The following is a 9,825-nucleotide window of genomic DNA, read 5'->3' as shown; positions in this document are numbered from 1 at the left end:
ATACCAAAATCATTTTTATTGTCTTTTGATCTTTACCCCGTTGCCTTTTAATGTGCATTCTATATTAGATGATTTTTACATAAATGATTATAATTTCTTGACATAGGGATTTTTTTCTGCTTTCGGGTCTATTTATTTTGTTTTCTTCAAATAAGGCATTTTTTTTTTTTTCTGTCATCAGCCATAGTTCATTCTTATCTCATCTGAAGTATTCTGGGGTCTTGTTCAGCTTTTTCCACTAAAATTCAAAATAACTTATTTATTCTCTATGAATTTATATAGACACTTTCTGTAGTGTTAGGTATGAATCCCAATTCTTAACCTTCATGATCCTTGGAAAATTTCTGTGTATCCTCTATGTACTTCTTTGCCTTAAAGATTTCTCAGGAAGGGTAGTGCACACCTGTAATCCCAGCTACTCTGGAGGCTGAGGCAGGTGAATCACTTGAATCCAGGAGGCGGAGGCTGCAGTGAGCCGAGATCGTGCCACTTCACTCCAGTCTGGGTGACAGAGTGAGACTCACTCTGTTGGCCAGGATGATCTTAAACTCTTGACCTCAAGTGATCCACCTGCCTCGGACTTCCAAAGTGCTGGGATTACAGGCATAAGCCACTGTGCCCGACCCAGTCCTCTTTTATATATGTATTAATATATACATTCTTCTTATTGACTACAAATTAACCTTTTTTAAAAAGTTCTGTCTTGGACCATTTTCTCAATCCTCGCCAAGAATTCTTCATTCTCTCTAACAATTCAAGATATAGAGAGACTCATTGTGTTAGTCTGTTCTCATACTGCTCTAAAGAACTGCCCAAGACTGGGTAATTTATTATTTTTTTTTTTTTTTTTTTTTTTTTTTTTTTTTTTTTTGAGACAGAGTCTCGCTCCATCGCCCAGGCTGGAGTGCAGTGGCGCCATCTCGGCTGACTGCAAGCTCCGCCTCCCGGGTTCACGCCATTCTCCCGCCTCAGCCTCCCGAGTAGCTGGGACTACAGGCGCCTGCCACCATGCCTGGCTAATTTTTTTGTATTTTTAGTAGAGACGGGGTTTCACTGTGTTAGCCAGGATGATCTTGATCTCCTGACCTCGTGATCTGCCAGCCTCGGCCTCACAAAGTGCTGGGATTACAGGCTTGAGCCACCGCTCCCAGCCTAGACTGGGTAATTTATAAAGAAAAAATTTCCTGAGGCCTCCATATCGCTGAGAAGACCTCAGGAAACTTACAGTCATGGAAGAAGGGGAAGCAGGCATGTCTTACATGGCAGCAGGCAAGAGAGAACAAGAAGAGGGAACTTCCAGACACTTAAAACCATCAGCTCTCATGAGAACTCCCCCAATATCACCAGAACAGCCTGGAGGAAACCACCCCCATTATCCAATCACCTCCCACCAGGTCCCTTCCTTAACACATGGGAATTATGAGGATTACAAATCGAGATGAGATTTGGGTGGGGACACAGAGCCAAACCATATCACTCTTGTCTCAAATCCTTCTCCTTCAGCAGGAAAACTCCCTTAATTTCACTATGCACGTACTTGGAAGACAACCAGAGCATGTTCATTGCTTGCAGTAACTGCAAAACTAGATTCTTTGTCATGCCAGGAATCTAGTTGTAGTATTCCAGCTTTTAAAATATAAAGACAGACTCTAATTCCTTTTAGCTCTATCTGAAAGCTTCTCCTTGCAGCTATCACTTACTTCTGAGCAACTATTCAGTGTGGAGACCCCTAAGATGTCTGTCTCAGTGACAGGTATTCTGCTCCCTCATAGCCCTGGCTTCTGTGCTACAGTGTTAGGCCTTACCACTGATCAGTTCATCAACACTAAGTGTTTCAATCTAGTGTCCATGTATTGAGACACCATGGAGATCTGTGCCTAAAATACTTACTGTTACCATTGGAAAAAGAGCAAAAGAAAGGAAGATTGTATCTGTGTTTAGAGGCTCTTGGCATTTCAACACAACAAGGAATGCCTGTGGAAAGCCTGCAGTTGCATTCTTCCTGTCAATATTTATATAATGCCAGGGTCCAGCCTTATAGAGGAGAAATCTCTTGTGCAATTCAAGATAGAAAGGGCCATGAAGAGCTTCCCTAAAGGCTCTCTTAACTCTCTATTCCGTGGTATAAACACAAGCCTTAGGATATTTTTATTCTACTATTTCCAAAACTTCTCACCCAAGGGAGCCAGCCAGGCCTGCAGTGACAGGGGAGTATGGGTGGTGACAGCCTAGGGTTATCATTTCCATGGTACTATTTGGGCTACTTGACAGCACAGTTGGGGACCAGAGACAACCTTGTTGAATTTATGGGTTCTGTTTTGGTTTTGACCAAAGGTTAAAAACCACAGGGCTGTGTGTGTGTGTGTGTGTGTGTGTGTGTACATCTGTGTGTGTAAAACATGATTCATTGAGAATGGTGAAACTATCCAGAGCAGAATGTTCCAGTTGTTTGCATATCTGTTTTTCATAAAAATCAGACATTTTGATGTGTATGTCTTGAATTAATGGCAAAAAACAATGGCCTACGTGTGAAGACACCAGCTCCAGAGAAGAGATCCACATTTGGCATATGGTGGATGGAAGGAAGGACTGTGATGACAAAGGGACAAGGAGATATTTCTTATTCTTCCAGCATAATCTCTAAACCAGAAGCTTATTCCCATAGAATTTTCCAGTGAGGAAGGGTTAAGAATACTTGGGAAAATGAGGGTAAAAGATGAGCTAAATATTACCTTGTAGAAACAGTTCTTTGGGAATAGTTTAGGAAGAAAATATCTTTCAATCTTGAATCATTCCATGTAGATAGTTATCGATTTGTCAACTTTTTCTGTTAATGAAGTTACTAATGATATAATTTAAAGACCTGAAGTTAATGGTGATATAATTTAAAGTCATGCTTTTATTTAAATGAAATCAATTTGTATCAGGATGAGAAGAAAGTCTTTAATAAAATGTATACTATGGGGTAAAATGGTAAAATGGCAATTTATTTTTCTCTCTTCTCTCTTTCTTTCCTGGATAGCCTGCGCCTGGGCCCCTACTTAGCACCAAATAAAGCCAGGGCTCAGATAACCCTATAATTTTCATGACCTCTGCTGTTTTTTGCATGTCCCCTCCAGGACCCATATTGAAATTTAATTGCCATTGTGATGGTAGTAAGAGGTGGGCCCATTATGGGATGATTAGAACATGCGGGCTCCATCCTCATGAATGGATTAATGTCATCATTGAGGGAGTGGGTTAGTTATCTCAGGGGGGGTTCCTGAATAAAAGTGAGTTCAGCCCTCTCATGCTCATTCTTGCTCTTCTGCTCTCTTGTCCTTCCACCTCCTACCATGGGATGATGTAGTAAGGAGGCCCTCACCAGATGCTGCTCTTTGACCTGGGGCTTCCCAGCCTTCAGAAGTGGAAAAAATTAAATTTATTTTCCATATAAATGACCCAGTCTGTGGTATTCTGTTACTGCAGCACAAAGTGAACTAAGACAGCCTCTAGTCTCAGTCTACTCACATGTGCCGCCCACACCTCATCACTTCACCTATTCCAGCTCTTCCTGCCTTCACACCTTGCAAAGCCTTTGTTTAATCCATGGTTTAGCTTCACCCTCAGACCTAATACAGGGACAGTTACTGTATTTGTCTTTGACCCTCAGTCTCCTTCCTTTCAAGCCTGGCTGAAGCTTAACATCTATCATTCTGGTGCCCTGAGTATGGAGCTCACTGATTGTAGCCCAGGTTATTGTAACCATCAAATATGCATGCTCATTTGGTTTGCTCCAGGAGCTAGTGGAGAATCTAAACAAAATTCTTCTGATATAGCAGGAGCAAATTTAGAACAAGGGCATTGAGGTCCTGCAAGGTATCCTTATTATTCAAGTATTTTCAATTACTACAATCAATTCACCCATTTATTCTTTCTTGGTAACCTTTGGTCTCCAAATGCTTATATAGCCTTTCTGCAGACAATGCTGAACATCTACATTTGATTGAGCCTAAACATATTTTCAGAGCTTCTATTCCTTTCTCCCTCATGAAAATCTTCACCATGTTCTCTGGAAGGTTGGTGTCCTTGGGCAGGGGGCAATAAACCATGGGAGCCTCTTGAAAAGTGTTACTCATGAAATCATCATTGCCTTTGCTGTTTTGGCCCAAGAACCCAGTTTAGTGTTCCCCAAAGACCCTGCTCTGTTCTTTCCTCTTTACCTATTCATAATCTTTTTAACTTTCATGGGCTAGAGCTTATGAAAAATAACTCTTTCTCTGGTTGCATCTTCCTCTGAGTTTCTGCATTTCTGCTAGTTGGCTTTACATGTTAATATTCATCACATATAACTTAATATTGCCTTCTGTTGTTTCAGCATATATATTATTTCCCCAACTAAATTTTAAGCTCCCTGAAGGAAAGAATTGTGCCTTTTAATTTTTTAGACATTCTTTGCAGTAACTTATACTGTAGCACACATACATTACCAAATAGCAAAATATCATCAGTGAGTATAAATTATGATATTAGGAACAGCCTTAAAACCACCATATAAGCAGTTTTAGGGAAAAAATACATAATTGGGGTATTCATGCATTTTGAAGCCTATTAAAATATAAATGCAGAATATAGTCAGTCAATCATGGTATTCTCTATAAAACACTCTTAGGAAAGGGAAAATTCATAGCAGGAATAGTGATGTGTTTAACAAACAGGCATCAGTGTATTGAATGCTGCCAAACCCAATCCATTGCTCAACAAAATGACTATAAATAAGACAGTACAGAGGAGGAGAGTTAGAGATGAAATGGGCAATGAGGTGGAAGGAGTCGCAGCTGTTTCTTTTCATTCATTCATTGAATTCTCTGTAAATATTGGTACGGCTTGCAAAGTGGTAAACAGTGTTTCTGTAAATTAGAATGACTGCTCATATCCTGGCAAGAATATCAGGGGTCTGAATGTCAGGCAAAGCAGACGATGACATCATACACAGCATGAGCTTTCCCCTTGGCTTCTCCAAATGCTCCTAATTCGTTTGCGCCGTAATATTTGAATATATATTTTAGCTGAGCCAACTTTTTTACCAGGAGAGTATTCAGTGCTTGTTTTAGATTCATTTTCCTGCAGCTTGCATTTTGCCATATGCATCGGGACTTGTTTACACTTTTGTTTTAAGGTTTGTTTTGTTTCTGATTTTGTTTTGCACCGAAGTTCCGAATAGACAGATGTCTATTAGAAGAATTGAAATGACATATCAGAGTTTTAATGGCGTCGTTTTTGTATTTGCATATTTAATTACTTGCATCACATTTTATTACTATATTTTCTGATGAGGAATTCTCACTAATTAATTTCACCTGGAATGGTATGCGGGTGTATGAAAAATTACATTTGGCCACTTGCAGAGACCAGCTGTGTATTAGAAATATCTGATCCCCATCTGCAGGATTTAAAAAAGTGAGAGAAAACAGCTGATTGTAAAAAACAGTCACTTTACCTTGTGCCCTGAAGGTATTATTATTATTATTGGCAGATATCCTTTATTACTCAGCCTATATTCTGGACATTAACTCAGAAGTTTACTCTGAGCATCATTCAGTGGGATGACTTGACTTTGCATCATTTTGGTTTTAATTTGTAGTCCTGCTAATGTGATTGGGTTCCACCCATATGCATGCACTCGCTGCCTTCAATTCCAGCCTGACTCACACACAGCCAACTTCATTTGGACCACAAATTGTTTTGGCCTAGCTGGCAGCGGAAACCCAAAACAAAAATCTGGGAGAGCAGGGATATCATGTTAAAAGATAACCCTCAGGGTCAAATGTGGCCTCTTAGAAATGCAACTAAATCCTGTAGCAGTGCTCCAATACACACATGCATGTTCTTATTTTCTCTTTTTCTCTCTGTCTTGCTATGTATTTCTATTTGGATTCTTTGTCTGCCCTGACAACAGATGGTGTTTTAATAAAGTCCAGTAGGAATATTACTGTGAGTAAACAATGCAGCGCATGCCAATTCCATAATTGCTGGGTACTGATTCAGCCTCTTACCTGCTGCATCCAAATTGGGAGGGAACCAACTGTGCTTGCACCTAGCGGCAGCAGCCCGCTCGCCCACAGCTGTGGTGTGCTTCAGCAGCTAGCCTCACCACGGAAGGTAAATTGCGGCTCCTGTCATGCGTCTTGGCACCGGGTCTAGAGAATGCTGCCATCTGGCTTGTCATCAAACATGGTCATTGAATCTCTCAGAGATAAAATGGCTTTTAAAAAATCTTGCTGTTTTTTTAAAAATTGACACACATAAAATTTATTATCTTTCTCTTTACAGGCGTGGTATATTCTAAAATAAATGTTTGAGCTTATTTGAGCAATAGCTTCCAGAGTGTTGTTTTTCCTCACTGATTCCCACGCTCAAAGGGATTTATAGTCTAAACCTATTATATGTTAATGGAAAATTTAAATTCATCAGATCTGGCCAAGAAACGCAAGCTCTCATTTGTATGTCTCAATGGGGAAGGGCAAAAAGTTAGGTTAACTCTCTGAATGATTTTAGTTTGTTTTTCATTGTATAGAAACACATCCTTAACCCTTTTACTCAAAAAAGAGGGCAGGTGAAGCAAATAAAGATTGTAATCCAAATGTATGATATTTGTCTCCTCCCCTCAAACTACCTGCTAAATAGAAGGCTCCAGGAAAATCAAAGTGGCTTTGGCAGCCAGAAAGAGACAGTCAGTGCTTACTCATTTTGTAAGAAGGCCAGCAGCATGTGATGTTTATCCAAGGATCATATTTTAAGTGACATCCAGTTTCTTCAAATACTGCCATTTTCAACAGAGTGCTCTAAACACTTTTCTAGTGCCTACAATTATGAAAACAAACAAAAAGCAAAATGAACTGCAGAAACTGCAGAGTAGCCTTCACAGTAGAGAAAGGTTAACGTCTGCTGGCTGACATACTCAGAGAAAAGCCTCTTGTTTCCTGGTTTGTCTGTTCAAGTAAATAAAATATATTAAACTGATATGACACCAAACTGCTAGAGTTCATGCTAATTTTTTCTTTTCAGTAAAGGCTGCCAGCTCCCCAGCTAGACTGATGGCTACTATTGCATCATTTTCCCTTCCGTCGATTTTTAGATAGAATGATCCTGTTTTTGAATATTTTGAGAAGAATCCAAAACAAATGCAAAAGCAGATAAAAATAATACACTGAAAACTCTTACACATTACCCATTCCTAACAAGCGCTCATCCAAAGTTCCCCATCCATACCTCCTTCCTGGTTTATTTGAAACAAACTCTATCCATCCTGTCAATTTAACTGTAAACATTTCTTTATCTTTTTTTTAAAAGCCACAGATCTTGTTTGTCCCTTTCTGTAACTTTTTGTTTTAGCATTACTTCAAAGAAAATTCGTAATAGTATGAGGAACTCCCAGAGACGTTTAACCAAAATTTGCTAATGTTTTATATCTGCTTTGTCTGTTTTTGTATTTTTGTCTCCTTATATATAGTTTCAAACAAATGCATACTTTTTCAGAATCATTTGAGTGTGTAGTAGGTTTCTATTGCTACAGTAACACATAACTCAGACACTCAAATACTGCATGCTTTCACTTATAAGTGGGAGCTAAACAATGGCTACACATGGACATAAAAATGGCAATAATAGATCCTGGGGACTCCAAAAGCGGGGAGCATGGGAGAGGCCGAGGGTTAAAAAAATTGCCTAGTTGGTACAATGTTCACTATTTGGGTGATGGGTACGCTAGAAGCCCAAATCTCACCATTATGTAATATATCCATGTAACAAACCTGCACATGTACCTCTGAATCTAAAATTAAAAAAAATTAAAAATAAAATGTGCATGGAAAAGAAAGGAAGAAACTCCCACAAATTCTTTATCTTAACATTCTAGAATTCAGAAATCCAAAATGAGATTTCTGGGGCTAAAGAAATGTATCAGCAGGTCTTCTGGAGAGTCTGGGAGAATCTACTCCCTGCCCCTTCCACGTTCTAAAGGCTGTCTCAATCCTCTGGTTTCCCAAGGTTGCCTGGATTCCTTGACTTGCAGCCCCTTCCATCTTCCAAGCCAGCATTTGCATCACTTTGAAAACAGCCTCTGCTCTAATCTCCTAGTCTCTGCCTCTGCTTCTCCTGCTTCCCTCTTGCTTTTTTCTAAGAACCTTGTGATTACACTGGGCCCACCGTGATAATCAAGGATAATTCCTTCATTTTTAGATTTTTAATTGCATCTGCAAAGTCCCTTTTGCTATGGAAGAAAATATGTTTGCAGGTTCCAGGATTCAGATATCTTCTAGGGAGAAGAAGATACTGTGCACACTCCATCTCTAGTGTTTCAGAGAGTGCTTCCTAAGAATGATGACTTTCTCTTACACAACCACAGCAAAATAAGTCAAAATTAGAAAATTACCTAACCTGCACTCCATAATCTAATTTCATCAATTATCTCAGGAACTTCTTTTATCCAACACCACATAAATTCCAGGATCCTAGATTATGTGTAATTGTCATGTTTCTTTGGTCTACTTTAATCTAAATCAGATTCTTAGTCTTCTTTTTGTCATTTATTTTGACATTTAGAAGGCAATAGGCCTGTTAGTTCATAAAATGTTCCACCATTTCTATTCGTCTATTTTTTATGATTGAATTCATATTATGAATTTTTGGCAGGTGGGATGGTTAAATTTTATGTGTCAACTTGGCTAGGCTATGGTCCACATTTGTCAGGTCAAACACTAATCTAGAGGTTGCTGTGAAAATAATTTGTAGATATGGTGAACATCTAGAATCAGTTGACTTTTAGACAAAGTGAGAACCCTCAATAATATGAGTGGACCTCATCCAAACAGTGAAGGCCTAAAAGCAAAACTAAGGATTCCCTCAAAACTGTAATGTAGAAACCCTACCTGAGTTTCCAGCCTGCCAGCGTGCCCTACAGATTTGGACTTTCCAGCCCCACAACCACATAAGCCAGTTCCTTAAAATACATCTCTTTGTATAAATATATCCTGTTGGTCCTGTTTCTCTGGGGAACCCTGAATGATGCAGCAGGTGTGGCAGAGAAGTGACATTGGCCCTAATGAGTGCATTCTAATAGGAGGTACATAAAGTCAGTTTGTCTCAATACTGAAGATATTGACCTTGATTACTTGCTTATATAGTCTAAGCCATATGTGTTGAAAATTGAAACTAATAAAGCAAGTGGCATCTTTACTGTGAAGTTACACAAATGTTCTTTTTGGTAAATACTAAGTAATTTTAGAGTGACTTTTTTTTTCAGATTGTGTACACTTAGAGCTCTTTGTTAAAAGTTTCCTTGCTAGTTTTGGCATCCACTGATTATTTTAAACTCCATCATTACTTCTACGTTAGTTGAAATTTCACCATAAGCAAGAGCTTCCCCTTCTCCATTAAGTAATTTAATCATTTATTGATAATATGTATAAATTTATGTATCCATTTTTTTCTATAGTTATAATTGATATCTTATGGCCAGCTCACTTACTCATGAGAACCACGTTTAGGCAACTCTTCTTAAATCTATGTTCATTGGCATAATGTTGGTAGCTTAAAGTCACCCATAATGGAGTATTTGCAATATAGAAATCATCAAATGCTGCCAACCAAAGCTTCTTTATTTTTCCATTATGGAGAGCCAGTTTACTAGCATACCATAGTATATAATCCATTACTATCAATATTTATTTTTATGAGCAAAATGTTTGAGATTTCACCAGTAGAAACTCCATCAAACTGTATCCTATGTCATCTTGACATAGCTGCAACATTCATCATTCTTTGAGCACTTTGTGATTTTCTGGC

The sequence above is a fragment of the Symphalangus syndactylus genome, chromosome 23 (genome assembly GCF_028878055.3).
Source record: "Symphalangus syndactylus isolate Jambi chromosome 23, NHGRI_mSymSyn1-v2.1_pri, whole genome shotgun sequence".
NCBI lineage: Eukaryota > Metazoa > Chordata > Mammalia > Primates > Hylobatidae > Symphalangus > Symphalangus syndactylus.
This window is presented reverse-complemented; position numbering follows the sequence as displayed.